Raw genomic sequence first — 15497 nt, 5'->3', positions numbered from 1 at the left:
TCTTGACATATTAGACATCTGCCATAGTCTGTGTTCCAGCCATCCTCCCACCTTTTCTTTGGTTGTTCCAGTAACAGTGCCTCTTGAACCAGCCTCTTCCCAGCTTGACTGGTCATTTTTCTCCCGGCTGTGTTATCTGAAACACAAACTAATTCATTAGACATTGTAGTTAAAAGTGCAAAGGAGTATATATATTAAGAACACAACTTCACTTGGAGCAAATCTCATCCAGAAGTGCATGTTGATATTATTTCACACTTGTCTGAAAATGAGTAAATATTAAATCATTCATAAAAATCAGCCATACAGCAAAACTCTGTCAGCTGTGCACCTTGATCCTGTATGGGGAAATCATAATAGCAGTAAATTTACATATGTAGCTTGTTTGAGTCATTAATATCTGATATTTCTTTGATATAGAGCAGAAAAAGCCACTGCTGCTGATAACCAAAAAACGCACCTAGAGTGGTATTTGAGTTAGATCACATATAGGGTGATACGACATTTCCAGCAGCTTGTTGGCGAGGTTGTTGACCTAGGTTGTGTTCCTAGGCATGTGTAGATATGATTTCTGGGGCACAACCTTTTACAACAGCCCATGTCTGGTAAACCCCCTTGGCCTCCTGGGTAATATATATATATATATATATATATATATATATATATATATATATATATATATATATATATATATATATATATATATATATATATATATATATAATAATGGTATCTGTAATCTGGTTCTCCAACCTAATGAGCGGACAACATTACGTCATCGCCATGCACGTCCGCCTTGCCTGCAAAGTTCCAGAGGAACCATCTAGCAGTGCGTCATTACGGATTATAAATACAGATACTGTCACAAGTGCATGCAAAACTCACAGTTACCGACCTGGTTTTGCCCTTGTTGGGGCTTCATCAGGGCAACGCAGTGAGGCTTTCCATACACTTGTAACTCTGTGACCCTTTCGGTTTTTATATCAGTCACTATGCGACCTTCATATCATCAGTGGAGAACCGCCAGCAAGGTGTCCCATACAGCTGCTGCTGCACCTTGCTGGGAGCGATGCGCACCGCCTGCCACGCGGTAACGTTATCTCTGGTATCCACTCATCATATGGAGTCGACCTGGTTGCGGTTGGGAGTTACTAATAATGGTATCTGTAATCTGGTTCTCCAACCTAATGAGCGGACAACATGACGTCATCGCCATGCACGTCCGCCTTGCCTGCAAAGTTCCAGAGGAACCATCTAGCAGTGCGTCATTACGGATTATAAATACAGATACTGTCACAAGTGCATGCAAAACTCACAGTTACCGACCTGGTTTTGCCCTTGTTGGGGCTTCATCAGGGCAACGCAGTGAGGCTTTCCATACACTTGTAACTCTGTGACCCTTTCGGTTTTTATATCAGTCACTATGCGACCTTCATATCATCAGTGGAGAACCGCCAGCAAGGTGTCCCATACAGCTGCTGCTGCACCTCGCTGGGAGCGATGCGCACCGCCTGCCACGCGGTAACGTTATCTCTGGTATCCACTCATCATATGGAGTCGACCTGGTTGCGGTTGGGAGTTACTAATAATGGTATCTGTAATCTGGTTCTCCAACCTAATGAGCGGACAACATGACGTCATCGCCATGCACGTCCGCCTTGCCTGCAAAGTTCCAGAGGAACCATCTAGCAGTGCGTCATTGCGGATTATAAATACAGATACTGTCACAAGTGCATGCAAAACTCACAGTTACCGACCTGGTTTCGCCCTTGTTGGGGCTTCATCAGGGCAACGCAGTGAGGCTTTCATACACTTGTAACTCTGTGACCCTTTCGGTTTTTATATCAGTCACTATGCGACCTTCATATCATCAGTGGAGAACCGCCAGCAAGGTGTCCCATACAGCTGCTGCTGCACCTCGCTGGGAGCGATACGCACCGCCTGCCACGCGGTAACGTTATCTCTGGTATCCACTCATCATATGGAGTCGACCTGGTTGCGGTTGGGAGTTACTAATAATGGTATCTGTAATCTGGTTCTCCAACCTAATGAGCGGACAACATGACGTCATCGCCATGCACGTCCGCCTTGCCTGCAAAGTTCCAGAGGAACCATCTAGCAGTGCGTCATTGCGGATTATAAATACAGATACTGTCACAAGTGCATGCAAAACTCACAGTTACCGACCTGGTTTCGCCCTTGTTGGGGCTTCATCAGGGCAACGCAGTGAGGCTTTCATACACTTGTAACTCTGTGACCCTTTCGGTTTTTATATCAGTCACTATGCGACCTTCATATCATCAGTGGAGAACCGCCAGCAAGGTGTCCCATACAGCTGCTGCTGCACCTTGCTGGGAGCGATACGCACCGCCTGCCACGCGGTAACGTTATCTCTGGTATCCACTCATCATATGGAGTCGACCTGGTTGCGGTTGGGAGTTACTAATAATGGTATCTGTAATCTGGTTCTCCAACCTACACACACATATATTATAATCCGTAATGATGCACTGCTAGATGGTTCCTCTGGAACTTTGCAGGCAAGGCGGACGTGCATGGCGATGACGTCATGTTGTCCGCTCATTAGGTTGGAGAGGAAGCATGGTATCAGTTTCCATTGTTATGCTGACGACACTCAGGTCTACTTGCAAAACCGTACCTGATACCCATCTTGTAATTTTCCAGGTGAACAATTGTTTCGACGAGGTAAGGGCATGGATGGATGCTAGCTTTCTGCAACTCAATGGCAGCAAGACTGAGGCTACACTTATTGGTACTCCTCGTCAAACTAAAGATTTGGCAACAACCGTATTGTAATTAATGGGCTCGTTACTCCACTTTCCTCCTTGATCACTAGTCTGGAAGATGCATTGGATCCATTTCTCTCTTTTGAAGCCCGCATCAAGAAAGTGGGTCAAACTTGATTTTTTCACCTCAGAAACATTGCCAGATTGAGATCTTCCTTAAGGATGCCTGATGCAGAGGAACTCATGCATGCTGTTATATTTTCCAGGCTCGATTACTGTAATTCACGCTTTGTTGGTTTACCTGCCAAATCCCTTCAAACGTTACAATATGTTCAGATGAGTGCTGCTCGGGTTTTAACCAAAACTATGAAAATAGAGCACATCACTTCTGTGTCTGGCTTCCTTGCATTGGCTTCCAGTGAAATATCGAATCGAGTTTAAAATTTTACTTTTGGTTTTAAGATTTGTACCTGGCACCAGTCCCACATATTTGGAAAGTTTACTTAGCCATTACACACCCACACGTGCACTCTTAGGCCTCGCACTACCAGTTTCCTCTCTGTGCCCAGAACCCCACAAGTGTACTCTTAGGTCTCACATTGCCAGTCTCCTCTCTGTTCCCAGGACCCCACACACACTCTTAGGTCTCGCATTGCCAGTCTCCTGTCTGTTCCCAGGACCCCACACACACCCTTAGGTCTATCACTGCCAGTCTCCTGTCTGTTCCCAGGACCCCACACGTGCACCCTTCGGTGTCGCACTGCCCGTCTCCTGTCTGTGCCCAGGACCCCACACACACTGTTACTTGGTTCTAGCACTGCCAGTCTCCTGTCTGTGCCCAGGACCCCACACACACTCTTATTTGGTTCTGGCACTGCCAGTCTCTTGTCTGTGCCCAGGACCCCACACACAAACTCTTACTTGGTTCTGGCTCTGCCCGTCTCCTGTCTGTGCCCAGGACCCCACACACACTCTTACTTGGTTCTAGCACTGCCCATCTCCTGTCTGTGCCCAGGACCCCACACGTGCACCCTTCGGTCTCCCACTGCCCATCTCCTTTCTGTGCCCAGGACCCCACATGTGCACCCTTCGGTCTCACACTGCCCGTCTCCTGTCTGTGCCCAGGACCCCACACACACTCTTACTTGGTTTTAGCACTGCCCGTCTCCTGTCTGTGCCCAGGACCCCACACACACTCTTACTTGGTTTTAGCACTGCCCGTCTCCTGTCTGTGCCCAGGACCCCACACACACCCTTGCTTCTGGCACTGCCAGTCTCTTGTCTGTGCCCAGGACCCCACACACACTCTTACTTGGTTCTAGCACTGCCAGTCTCTTGTCTGTGCCCAGGACCCCACACACACTCTTACTTGGTTCTAGCACTGCCCATCTCCTGTCTGTGCCCAGGACCCCACACACACTTTTACTTGGTTCTAGCACTGCCCGTCTCTTGTCTGTGCCCAGGACCCCACACACACTTTTACTTGGTTCTAGCACTGCCAGTCTCTTGTCTGTGCCTAGGACCCCACACACACTCTTACTTGGTTCTAGCACTGCCAGTCTCTTGTCTGTGCCCAGGACCCCACACACACTCTTACTTGGTTCTAGCACTGCCCATCTCCTGTCTGTGCCCAGGACCCCACACACACTCTTACTTGGTTCTGGCACTGCCCGTCTCCTGTCTGTGCCCAGGACCCCACACACACTCTTACCTGGTTCTAGCACTGCCAGTCTGCTGTCTGTGCCAAGGACCCCACACACACTCTTACCTGGTTCTAGCACTGCCAGTCTGCTGTCTGTGCCCAGGACCCCACACACACTCTTACCTGGTTCTAGCACTGCCAGTCTGCTGTCTGTGCCAAGGACCCCACACACACTCTTACCTGGTTCTAGCACTGCCAGTCTGCTGTCTGTGCCCAGGACCCCACACACACACTCTTACCTGGTTCTAGCACTGCCCGTCTCCTGTATTTTCCCAGTTCTCGGCTGCGCACCATGTGCGATCGGGCTTTTTGCTCGGTTGCATCCGACCTGTGGAATAAGCTCCCAGATCACCTGAAGGAATTCTGTTCTATTCGTTTTTAAATCTAGGCCAAAAACCCACCTTTATTGCCTTGCTTTTAACTTACCTGCTTTGCAAAAAAGGAATGGTCAACAATGTTATAATTTCCATTGTATGTAATTTGATGTCCTCCCCCCCCCCCCCCCAATGGTTATTTGTGTTTTATGAAATGTGGTTGTTTTTTTTTTTAATTGATATTTGTTTATGTAATTTTGCTCTTTTCTACTCTCATTCTTGCATTTCTCTTTTTTCTTTTTTTACTTGATCAACTGATTTTCCCCTTGTTCATTATTTTGACATTTCTTTGTATTTAAAGGTGCTACATAAATAAAGTTTATTATTATTATTATTATTATTATTATTATTAAAGTCAGAAACCCCCCAAAACAAAGAACAACTGAAAATAGCTGCAGTAAAGGCCTGGCAAAGGGACTCGGAGGAAGACACCTGGAGTTTGGTGATGTCGATGGGTCACATGCTCGATGTAGTTATTGTAGGTGAGGGATATGGAACAAATACTAACTATTATACTACTTTAATTTACCTCAAGTTACTCTGTTAAAATACTTATGCTCACCTACAATGGGGGACTGAATATAAAAAGTGCTATTGTTCTCCAATGGTAAACATGTATACAAAGAAATACCAGGAAATAAAAGCTCACCTGTATTCTTGCATCATGTTCGTCTTTTGATCTCAAATCCAAATTTCTTGAGTATATAGAAATAATATCAAATTTGACTTCACTGTTCCAATAGTTATGGAGGGAACTGTAATGGACAACGTGTCTGGTCATCAGGGAACGGAACTCTGAAGCAGGTAGAACATCGCAATACACCTGTAATAAGTCGGTGTGTTGCAGTTAATCTGCTGAAATGAACCACCTGTCGGGGTTCGCGAGGCTACTTCTGCGAGGCTGATTCGTCGCTGGTTCCGTGTCTGAGACGCTGTCCACACGCAAGCTAACCGGATGGACACGGACATGTATATGATGGCCGTGTTTCAGGACAGAATGGTGGCCGGCCCAGCCAGGCGAGGGGGCAAGCAGGCCAAAATCAGAAAATAAGGGGTTACGTTAACGGGGTAGGGGGGGGGGGGGCTTAAAATAAGAAACCGCAGAGAGCAGGTGGAGCAAAGGAAGATCGGAGGGAGAATTGAGGGGAGAAGAACTGGGATATGGTTTGGGAAAACCAGAAGGGAGGAGTTTGGAAAACGAAGATTTGGTACCTCATTAAAATGTTCGTAATGTGGAACTCGCACGATAAAGCCGGACAAAATGGACGACACCAGGAACGAAGCTTCACTGAGCTATTTATTCTGGTAGTGGGGCGGCTTAGCCCAAATATTCAAAAGAATTGTGCATTTTGTGATACAAGCACCAAATTTGGCACAAATGTACATTAATATGTTGCGAACATTTTCAGATATTGGGCCACTTGAAATTCTCTCTTTATGTCCGCCATATTGGATTTCAAAATGGCCGCCACTTGAAATCTACATTTGCTATTATCTCTGGACGTAATGCAGCTATTGACTTGATTCTGGTATCTAAATGTATGTTTTTGGGGGCAAGGAATCCAATGGTACCAATTTCAACTTAATATTATCTATCACAGTCTGTTATATAATTTTATTTGGAAATTATCTAGGCAAATATTGGATTCAACACAATACTTTGAAAAGAATGTCTTAGTTCTGTAAATATAAATAAATAAATAAACTATACTAAATCACTAGTAACAACTCAGACAAGCTCATATATACTGGCAGTCTAAAATATAAATTCATATCCCATTAGGAAACAAAATTAGACAACACTGGTACAGTGGACAATGACAACACATCTTGGGCTGCATTTCATGCCAGCCCACAGCCACCAGATGCTCGAGTCATCTGCCCCACGTCGCTGCTTCCACTCTTCCTGGAGAGTGCCCACACAGTGGCCATGATCCGGCACTCAATGGACGTCGTGAAGAATGCTGTGGAACACCTAAATCCTGGACAGACACCAGTGGTCACCGTTGATCAGCCACTGTTTGCTTTGGCCAAGCAGATACAGTGGAAGTGGCCAGAGAGCTATGGTGAAGACCAGATAGTGGTGATGTTTGGTGGCCTCCACATAGAGATGGCGGCACTGAGGACACTGGGGGACTGGCTGAAAGGGAGTGGTTGGGTGCAAGCACTTGTGCAAGCCGAGATTGCGACAGCAGGGACAGCAGACTCATTCCTGCGAACATCCCATGTCTTGCGCACAAGAAGAGCACATCAAGTGACTGCAGCAGCACTGTACATCCTGCAACACCGTGCCTACAACCACTACTGTCTGGGAGAAACCAGGGATGCAGAGGACCTTCCGGAGTTTGAAGACTGGTGTTGCCAGAGAGGAGAAGACATCCCCCAGTTTCACTACTGGGCAACCGTGCTGGAACTAGAACTGTTGGTTCTAGTGTATGTGCGTTCTCTCAGGCAGGGATCGTTAATGATGTACCTCGATGCTCTGACAGAGCTGGTCCCCTGGTTCCATGCACTGGATCACACCCACTATGCTAGGTGGATACCAGTGCACCTGAAGGACATGGCCGAACTCACCATCAAACACCCAGATGTAGCCAGGAAATTCAGGGAAAGCCACTTCACCGTTCAGAAAACACAGAGGGTGTTCTCTTCAATCCCGATTGACCAGGCACATGAGCAGAATAATGCCTGCATCAAAGGAGACGGTGGAGCAGTTGGGCTCACTGACAACCCTAGTGCCCTACGTCGCTGGATGGTTGCGGGACCAGAAGTTGCCAGGGTGATCGAAGAATTCCAGGATGGGAACCAACACTGGAGATGGCAAACAGCAGACACACGTCATCATGATCAGACGCCAAGTGTACAGGCCTCATTTGTGAAAGATGTTCGCTCTCTCGTCGGTGTCATAGAGGAGATGGGCAACCCATTCGAGGAGGAGAGTCAGGATGTAGTCAAACTGGACACAAAGGAGATCGCAGATCCTGCTGCTGTGGAGACCGTGATGAATGCCAAGAGGATTGGCCAAGAGCAGTTCGAGGCTTTCACCAGAGAGTGTCTGTTGGACAGAACAAAGGCAGTGGACGCACCCATTCCTCGTAACAAGCTGAAGGTGTTCAGCACTTCCACTCCAAGAAGCCAGAGCAAAGGTCAGCAACAGCTCGCCTCCATCAAGAATGACCGTGAACTCTTCGCACGCCTGTACATTGGCTGCCAGACGAGGGATGGAAACCTTGAGGAGTTCTTTTGTCACGAGAATCAGGCATGTCCTCCTGCATTGTCTGATGGTGGAAGCCTCTGCACTGGTACCAAGAGTGATCTCCTCACATGCTTGGAAGAAGTCTCCGACGCAAAGACAGAGACTCCTGTCACGACCTGTATTGTGCTTGATGGAGCAGCCATCGTCCAGATGCTGAAGCCGGCTGCATCAAAGACCTTTGAAGAGTATGCACAACTGATCTTCATCCCATATATGTCCACGAAGCTGCAAACAGTGTCACGCCTGGATCTGGTCTGGGATACTTACCTTGCTGATTCACTGAAAGGTAGTACACGTGCAAAGCGGGGACAAGGTGTGCGGAGACGTGTGGTGGCTGCCGCAGCCATACCAGGAAACTGGCAGAACTTCCTACGAGTGGACAGCAACAAGACCGAGCTTTTCAGGTTCCTCTCAGCAGCTCTCATGGAATGATTTGACCAGGAGGACAAGCAACTCGTCATTACTGATGGAGAGGCAGTGCTCAGCAAGCCACTACTGCCAGATCTGACCTCACTCGCCCCATGTAACCATGAAGAGGCTGACAGTCGGATGTTGCTGCATGCATCTCATGCAGTCCAGCATGGACACCATGCAATACTCATCCGGACTGTAGACACCGATGTTGTGGTGCTGGCAGTGTCCCTGGCACAGGAGTTGCAACCAGAAGACAAACTGTGGCTGGCATTCGGAACAGGCCAGAGTTTCCGATACCTAGCAGCACACGAAATAGCAGCTGGATTGGGACGAGAGAAGGCTCGTGCACTGCCAATGTTCCACGCTCTAACTGGATGCGACACTGTGTCTAGTTTTCATAGACATGGCAAGAACACTGCGTGGGCAGTCTGGACGGTACTGCCAGAACTCACTGAGGCGCTGCTGCTGCTGTCCTCTGCACCTCGTGACATACCAGACGATGCAATGCGCATCATCGAGAGGTTCGTGATCCTGTTGTATGATCGAACCAGCAAATGCACAGACATTGACAAGGCCAGGAGGAAACTTCGCAAGGAAGAACAATGTGCAGCTCATCCCTCCAACGAAGGCAGCTCTGGAGGAACATGTCAAGAGGGCAGTGTATCAAGGTGGACATGTGTGGGGTCAGATACTGCTGCCAGCACCAGAGCTCCCTCCACCAACCAACTGGGGTTGGTCAAGGACTGGAGAAGGACAGTACACACCTTACTGGACCAGGCTAACTGAGGCAGCTCACAGCTGCATTGAGCTGGTTTCTTGCAAGTGCAAGAAAGGGTGTGTGAGGCGCTGCAAGTGCAAAAAGGCTGCCCTTCAGTGCACAGCCCTCTGTGTGTGTGAAGGGGACTGCACATGACGATGAGTCAACAACATACATGTACTTGTGGCAATGCTGAACTTGTTAACATGACACTGTTTATGTACACGTATCTTCAGTACCGGTATATACCTAGCCTCAAATACTAGACCATGTAGCATGTCAGTATTATACCTAAGACATTTACAGAACTAAGACATTCTTTTCAAAGTATTGTGTTGAATCCAATATTTGCCTAGATAATTTCCAAATAAAATTATATAACAGACTGTGATAGATAATATTAAGTTGAAATTGGTACCATTGGATTCCTTGCCCCCAAAAACATACATTTAGATACCAGAATCAAGTCAATAGCTGCATTACGTCCAGAGATAATAGCAAATGTAGATTTCAAGTGGCGGCCATTTTGAAATCCAATATGGCGGACATAAAGAGAGAATTTCAAGTGGCCCAATATCTGAAAATGTTCGCAACATATTAATGTACATTTTGTGCCAAATTTGGTGCTTGTATCACAAAATGCACAACAGGTTTGCTATGCTGCTACACTATGGCTCAAATCGAAAGAACTCAAGAGCACTGAATATCCCGTTAACACGGGCGGCAATTTATATCAAAATTCACCACACAAAAGCCACGCCTCTCAACGGGGCGTGGTATGCAAATAAGTCAGCCCCGCCTCTCAACGGGGGCGTGGTATGCAAATAAGTCAGCCCCGCCTCTCAACGGGGCGTGGTATGCAAATCGAGAGTCCGCCCGAGCAAGGCAAGTCCGGACACGTCCGGGCGAGTAACCGCCCGCCGGTGACGTCATCGGCCGGTGCAAGGTCATTGTGTCATGCTTCCGGTAACCGCTACAATAAGATGTTTTAAGAATATCAGTTGATGAGGATGATAATGATTTTGCATTTAAAGATGTCTTCAAAGATAAGTGATTAAAGATACACATTTAAAGTCAATGGAAATGAATAAGGAAAGTGAGAGACACCCATATATGTGATGATACAAAAAGACAAATGTAGGACACATGCAAGAGGTGAATTGGAAATAGTAAAAATATAATTATAATTTTTTTTAAATTCTAATTTTGTTCTTTAGTCCCAGACAGTTCTGTCGAACAAGGCCCGCGGCATGCAGACAGCCAATCAATGTCCCAGGAGCAACGCACAGAGAATCCCCCACATCCAGGATGGTGTACCCCCCTACCGTCATAAAGTTAGGGCAGAGAAAGAGGGAGAGGAGAGAGAGGGGGGAGGAAAGAGAGAGAGGGGGAAAGGAGAGAGAGAGGGAGGAAGGAGAGAGAGGGGAGCGAGACAGAGAGAGCGAGGAGAGAGAGGGGGAAAGGAGAGAGAGGGGGGGAGGAAGGAGAGAGAGGGGGGGAGAGAGAGAGAGGGGGAAAGGAGAGAGAGGGGGGGAGGAAGGAGAGAGAGGGGGGGGAGAGAGAGAGGGAGGAGAGAGAGGGGGAAAGGAGAGAGAGAGGGAGGAAGGAGAGAGAGGGGGGGACAGAGAGCGAGGAGAGAGAGAGGGAGAGGAGAGAGAGGGGGGGAGAGAGAGAGAGGGGGAAAGGAGAGAGAGGGGGGGAGGGAAGGAGAGAGAGGGGGGGAGAGAGAGAGGGGGAGGAAGGAGAGAGAGGGGGGGGAGAGACAGAGCGAGGAGAGAGAGGGGGAAAGGAGAGAGAGGAGGGGGGGAGAGAGAGAGAGGGTGAAAGGAGAGAGAGGGGGGAGAGAGAGAGAGGGAGGAAGGAGAGAGAGGGGGGGACAGAGAGAGAGAGGGGGAAAGGAGAGAGAGGGGGGGAGGAAGAGAGAGGGGGAAAGGAGAGAGAGGGGGGGAGGAAGGAGAGAGAGGCGAGGAGAGAGAGGGGGAAAGGAGAGAGAGAGGGAGGAAGGAGAGAGAGGGGGGGACAGAGAGAGCGAGGAGAGAGAGGGGGGGAGGAAGGAGAGAGAGAGGGGGGAGAGAGAGAGAGGGTGAAAGGAGAGAGAGGGGGGGAGGAGAGAGAGAGGGAGGAAGGAGAGAGAGGGGGGGACAGAGAGAGAGAGGGGGAAAGGAGAGAGAGGGGGGGGAGGAAGAGAGAGGGGGAAAGGAGGGGGGAAAGGAGAGAGAGGGGGGGAGGAAGGAGAGAGAGGGGGGGAGAGAGAGAGGGAGGAGAGAGAGGGGGAAAGGAGAGAGGGAGGAAGGAGAGAGAGGAGGAGAGAGAGGGGGAGGAAGGAGAGAGAGGGGGGGACAGAGAGAGCGAGGAGAGAGAGAGGGAGAGGAGAGAGAGGGGGGGAGAGAGAGAGAGGGGGAAAGGAGAGAGAGGGGGGGAGAAAGAGAGGGAGGAGAGAGAGGGGGAAAGGAGAGAGGGAGGAAGGAGAGAGAGGGGGGGAGAGACAGAGCGAGGAGAGAGAGGGGGAAAGGAGAGAGAGAGGACAGAGGGAGGAAGGAGAGAGAGGGGGGGGAGAGAGAGAGCGGGGAGAGAGAGACAGGGAGGAAGGAGAGAGAGGGGGGAGGAAGGAGAGGGAGACAGAGAGAGGAGAGAGAGGGAGAGGGAGGAAGGAGAGAGAGAGGGAGGGAGGGAGGAGAGAGAGAGAGAGGGAGGAGAGAGAGAGGGAGGAAGGAGAGGGAGGGGAGAGAGAGCAAGGAAGGAGAGGGAGAGAGAGGAGAGAGAGAGGGGGAAAGGAGAGAGAGAGGACAGAGAGAGGGAGGAAGGAGAGAGAGAGGGGGGGGGGGAGAGAGAGCGGGGAGAGAGAGACAGGGAGGAAAGAGAGAGAGAGGGGGGGAGGAAGGAGAGGGAGACAGAGAGAGGAGAGGGAGGAAAGAGAGAGAGAGGGAGGAGAGAGAGAGGGAGGAGAGGGAGAGGGAGGAAGGAAGGGAGGAGAGAGAGAGGGAGGAAGGAGAGGGAGGGGAGAGAGAGCAAGGAAGGAGAGGGAGGGGAGAGAGAGCAAGAAAGGAGAGGGAGAGAGAGGAGAGAGGGAGGAAGGAGAGGGAGAGGGAGGAAGGGAGGAGAGAGAGAGGGAGGGGAGAGAGAGCGAGGAAGGAGAGGGAGAGAGAGAGGAAAGAGAGGGAGGAAGGAGAGGGAGAGAGAGGGAGGAAGGGAGGAGAGAGGGAGGAAGGAGAGGGAGGGGAGAGAAAGCGAGGAAGGAGAGGGAGAGAGAGCGAGGAAGGAGAGGGAGAGAGAGAGGGAGGAAGGAGAGAGAGAGAGGAGAAGAGACAAGAGGGAAAGGGCCTTCCATGGCACTTTGACCATAACCGTGTTGCTCCAACGAATCCGAGCAGCGCGGAACATTGGGAAAGATTTGGCTGAGGGGGGGTGGGGGGGGGGGGCTGTGGTACAACCACCGCAAAGAGGGGTCCCCGATAGTTGTGTGGCCGCTGGTTGTATCATTTTCTGGAAGCATGGATGACGGGCCTTTCGCCGACCTCAAAAGGATGACGGGCTGAGCCAATCCACCTGGTGTTATTTCAACAACACGACAGGGGCTCAAACTCAAGACCCCGAGACCTTAAACAAGCGACGTCCGCCGCTTGTAGGTTATAACGTTTTTATGCCTCTGCTGACGAAGTCGCCGGACGCGTTATGTTTTCGGGTTCTGTCCGGCTGTTTGTACATCCGTCCGTGATAGGTTTTCATTACCGCGATAACTTGAGAACGGCTCAAGGGATCTTAGTCAAACTTGTTGCAGGTGTGTATAATGAGGTAAAGATGAACTGATTAGACTTGGGGGTCATGTCAAAGGTCAGAGGTCATGTTAGGTAAAAATCCTGTTACCTTGATAACTTGTGAACCAGTGATGGGATTCTGACCAAAGTTGGTGCAAGTGTGTATTATGATGCAAAGATTAACTGATTAGATTTTGGGTTCAACGGGTCATAGGTCAGAGGTCATGTTAGGTAAAAATCCTGTTACCGTGATATATTGTGAACCAGTGATGGGATTCTGACCAAAGTTGGTGCAAATGTGTATTATGATGCAAAGATTAACTTATTAGACTTAGGGGTCATGCCAAAGGTCAGAGGTCATGTTAGGTGAAAATCCTGTTACCGTGATATATTGTGAACCAGTGATGGGATTTTGACCAAAGTTGGTGCATGTGTGTATTATGATGCAAAGATTAACTGATTAGATTTTGGGTTCAAGAGGTCATAGGTCAGAGGTCATGTTAGGTAAAAATCCTGTTACTGTTCTAACTTGTGAACCAGTGATGGGATTCTGACCAAACTTGGTACATGTATTTATGATAATGCAAAGATGAACCTGATTATATTTTGGCATCAAAGGTGAGGAGTGAGGTGATTTTGCTGAGGTCAGAGGTCATGCCAGGTAAAATGTGATACTTGAGAACAGCTGAACGGATTTAAATCAAACTTGGTACAACTATGTATAATGATGTAATAATGTGGGCGGAGGCACATCGGTCGACGTCGTGCTGTCGATGAGTGTTGTTGTCGTTTAGTTCTGGTGGGCTTGCCCCCACAAAATGCCACGATGAGCTATTTATACACGTTAACTCTGTTTGTCCAAGGAGGAAAGACCCCTTGGAAAGAGGGACATTATTAGTATTATTATTTGTACTAACATTAATGTTATGATATTATCATTAGTGTTGTTATGCTTCCACTGACCAAGTTGTCGGAGGCATTATGTTTTCGGGTTTTCCATCCGTCCGCGATAGGTTTTCATTACCGCGATAACTTGAGAACGGCTGAAGGGATCTAACTCAAACTTGGTATAGGTATATATGATGATGCAAAGGTGAACTGATTAGATTATGGGGTTAAGAGGTCAAAGGTCAGAGGTCCCGTTAGATGAAAATTCTGTTACCGAGCTGACTTGTGAACCAGTGATGGGATTTTGACGACACCTGATATAAGTATATATTATGATGCAAAGGTGAACTGATTACATTTTGGCGTCAACGATCATGTCAGGTAAAAATGTGATACTTGAGAAGAGCTGAATGGATTAAAATAGAACTTGGTACAATTATGTATAATAATGTAATTATGTGGGCGGAGGTACAGTGCATTCAGGAAGTATTCAGACCCCTTCAGTTTTTTCACACATGAAAGCCCACAGAGTCTTCTTTCTCTCAGTCTGGGAGTCCTTTAGGGGCTTTTTTGCAATCTCCAAGCGGGCTTTCATGTGTTTTTCACTGAGGAGAGGCTTCCGTCTGGCCACTCTGCCATAAAGCCCAGATCGGTGGAGTGTTGCAGTGATGGTTGTCCTTCTGGAAGTTTCTCCCATCTCCACACAGGATCTCTGGAGCTCAGCCAGAGTGACCATCGGGTTCTTGGTCACCTCTCTTACCAACGCCCTTCTCCCCAGATTGCTCAGTTTGGCCGGGCGGCCAGCTCGAGGAAGAGTCCTGGTTGTTCCAAACTTCTTCCATTTAAGAATTATGGAGGCCACTGTGCTCTTGGGAAGCTTCAATGCAGCAGAGATTTTTTTTTGTCGGCTTCCCCAGATCTGTGCCTCGACACAATCCTGTCTCTGAGCTCTGCAGGCAGGTCCTTCGACCTCATGGCTTGGTTTTTGCTCTGATATCCATTGTCAGCTGTGAGACCTTATATAGACAGGTGTGTGCCTTTCCAAATCATGTCCAATCAATTGAATTTACCACAGGTGGACTCCAATCAAGGTGTAGAAACATCTCAAAGATGATCAAGAGAAATGGGAGGCACCTGAGCTAAATTTCAAGTGTCAGAGCAAAGGGTCTGATTACTTATGTAAATGTGATATTTCAGTTTTTTCTTTTTAATAAATTTACAAAACTTTCTAAAATCCTGTTTTCTCTCTGTCATTATGGGGTATTGAGTGAAGATTGATGAGGGAAAAAATGAATTTAAACGATTTCAGCATAAGGCTGCAACATAACAAAATGTGAAAAAAGTGAAGGGGTCTCAATACTTTCTGAATGCACTGTATATAGGTCGACGTCGTGACGTCGAAGAGTGCCGTTCTGGTTAATTTTGTTATTAGAAGTGGCTTTGTAAAATGCCACGATTAGCTATCTTAACACGGATATACATCTTAACATGGATTTCTCCCGAGGCGGAAACCCCCTTGGGAGGGGAGGAAAGGAAGTCGCTACAACCTCCGTCGTCTGACCTTGAGTTTAGTCCTCCTGTTAAGTTTGGTTGAGATTGGATAA

The 15497-nt window shown here is 48.3% G+C and overlaps 1 protein-coding gene across 4 annotated transcripts in view; it reads left to right on the top strand.

Moving 5' to 3' along the window:
• The window catches only part of LOC137429055 (uncharacterized), a 346812-nt gene that overhangs the window by 267820 nt on the left and 63495 nt on the right, over positions 1-15497 (top strand). The window lies entirely within an intron of this gene.

The sequence above is a fragment of the Myxine glutinosa genome, chromosome 6 (assembly GCF_964187855.1).
Source record: "Myxine glutinosa chromosome 6, kmMyxGlut1.1, whole genome shotgun sequence".
Taxonomy (NCBI): domain Eukaryota; kingdom Metazoa; phylum Chordata; class Myxini; order Myxiniformes; family Myxinidae; genus Myxine; species Myxine glutinosa.
Note: the sequence above shows the minus strand (reverse complement) of the source record. Positions and strands in the feature narration are given on the sequence as shown.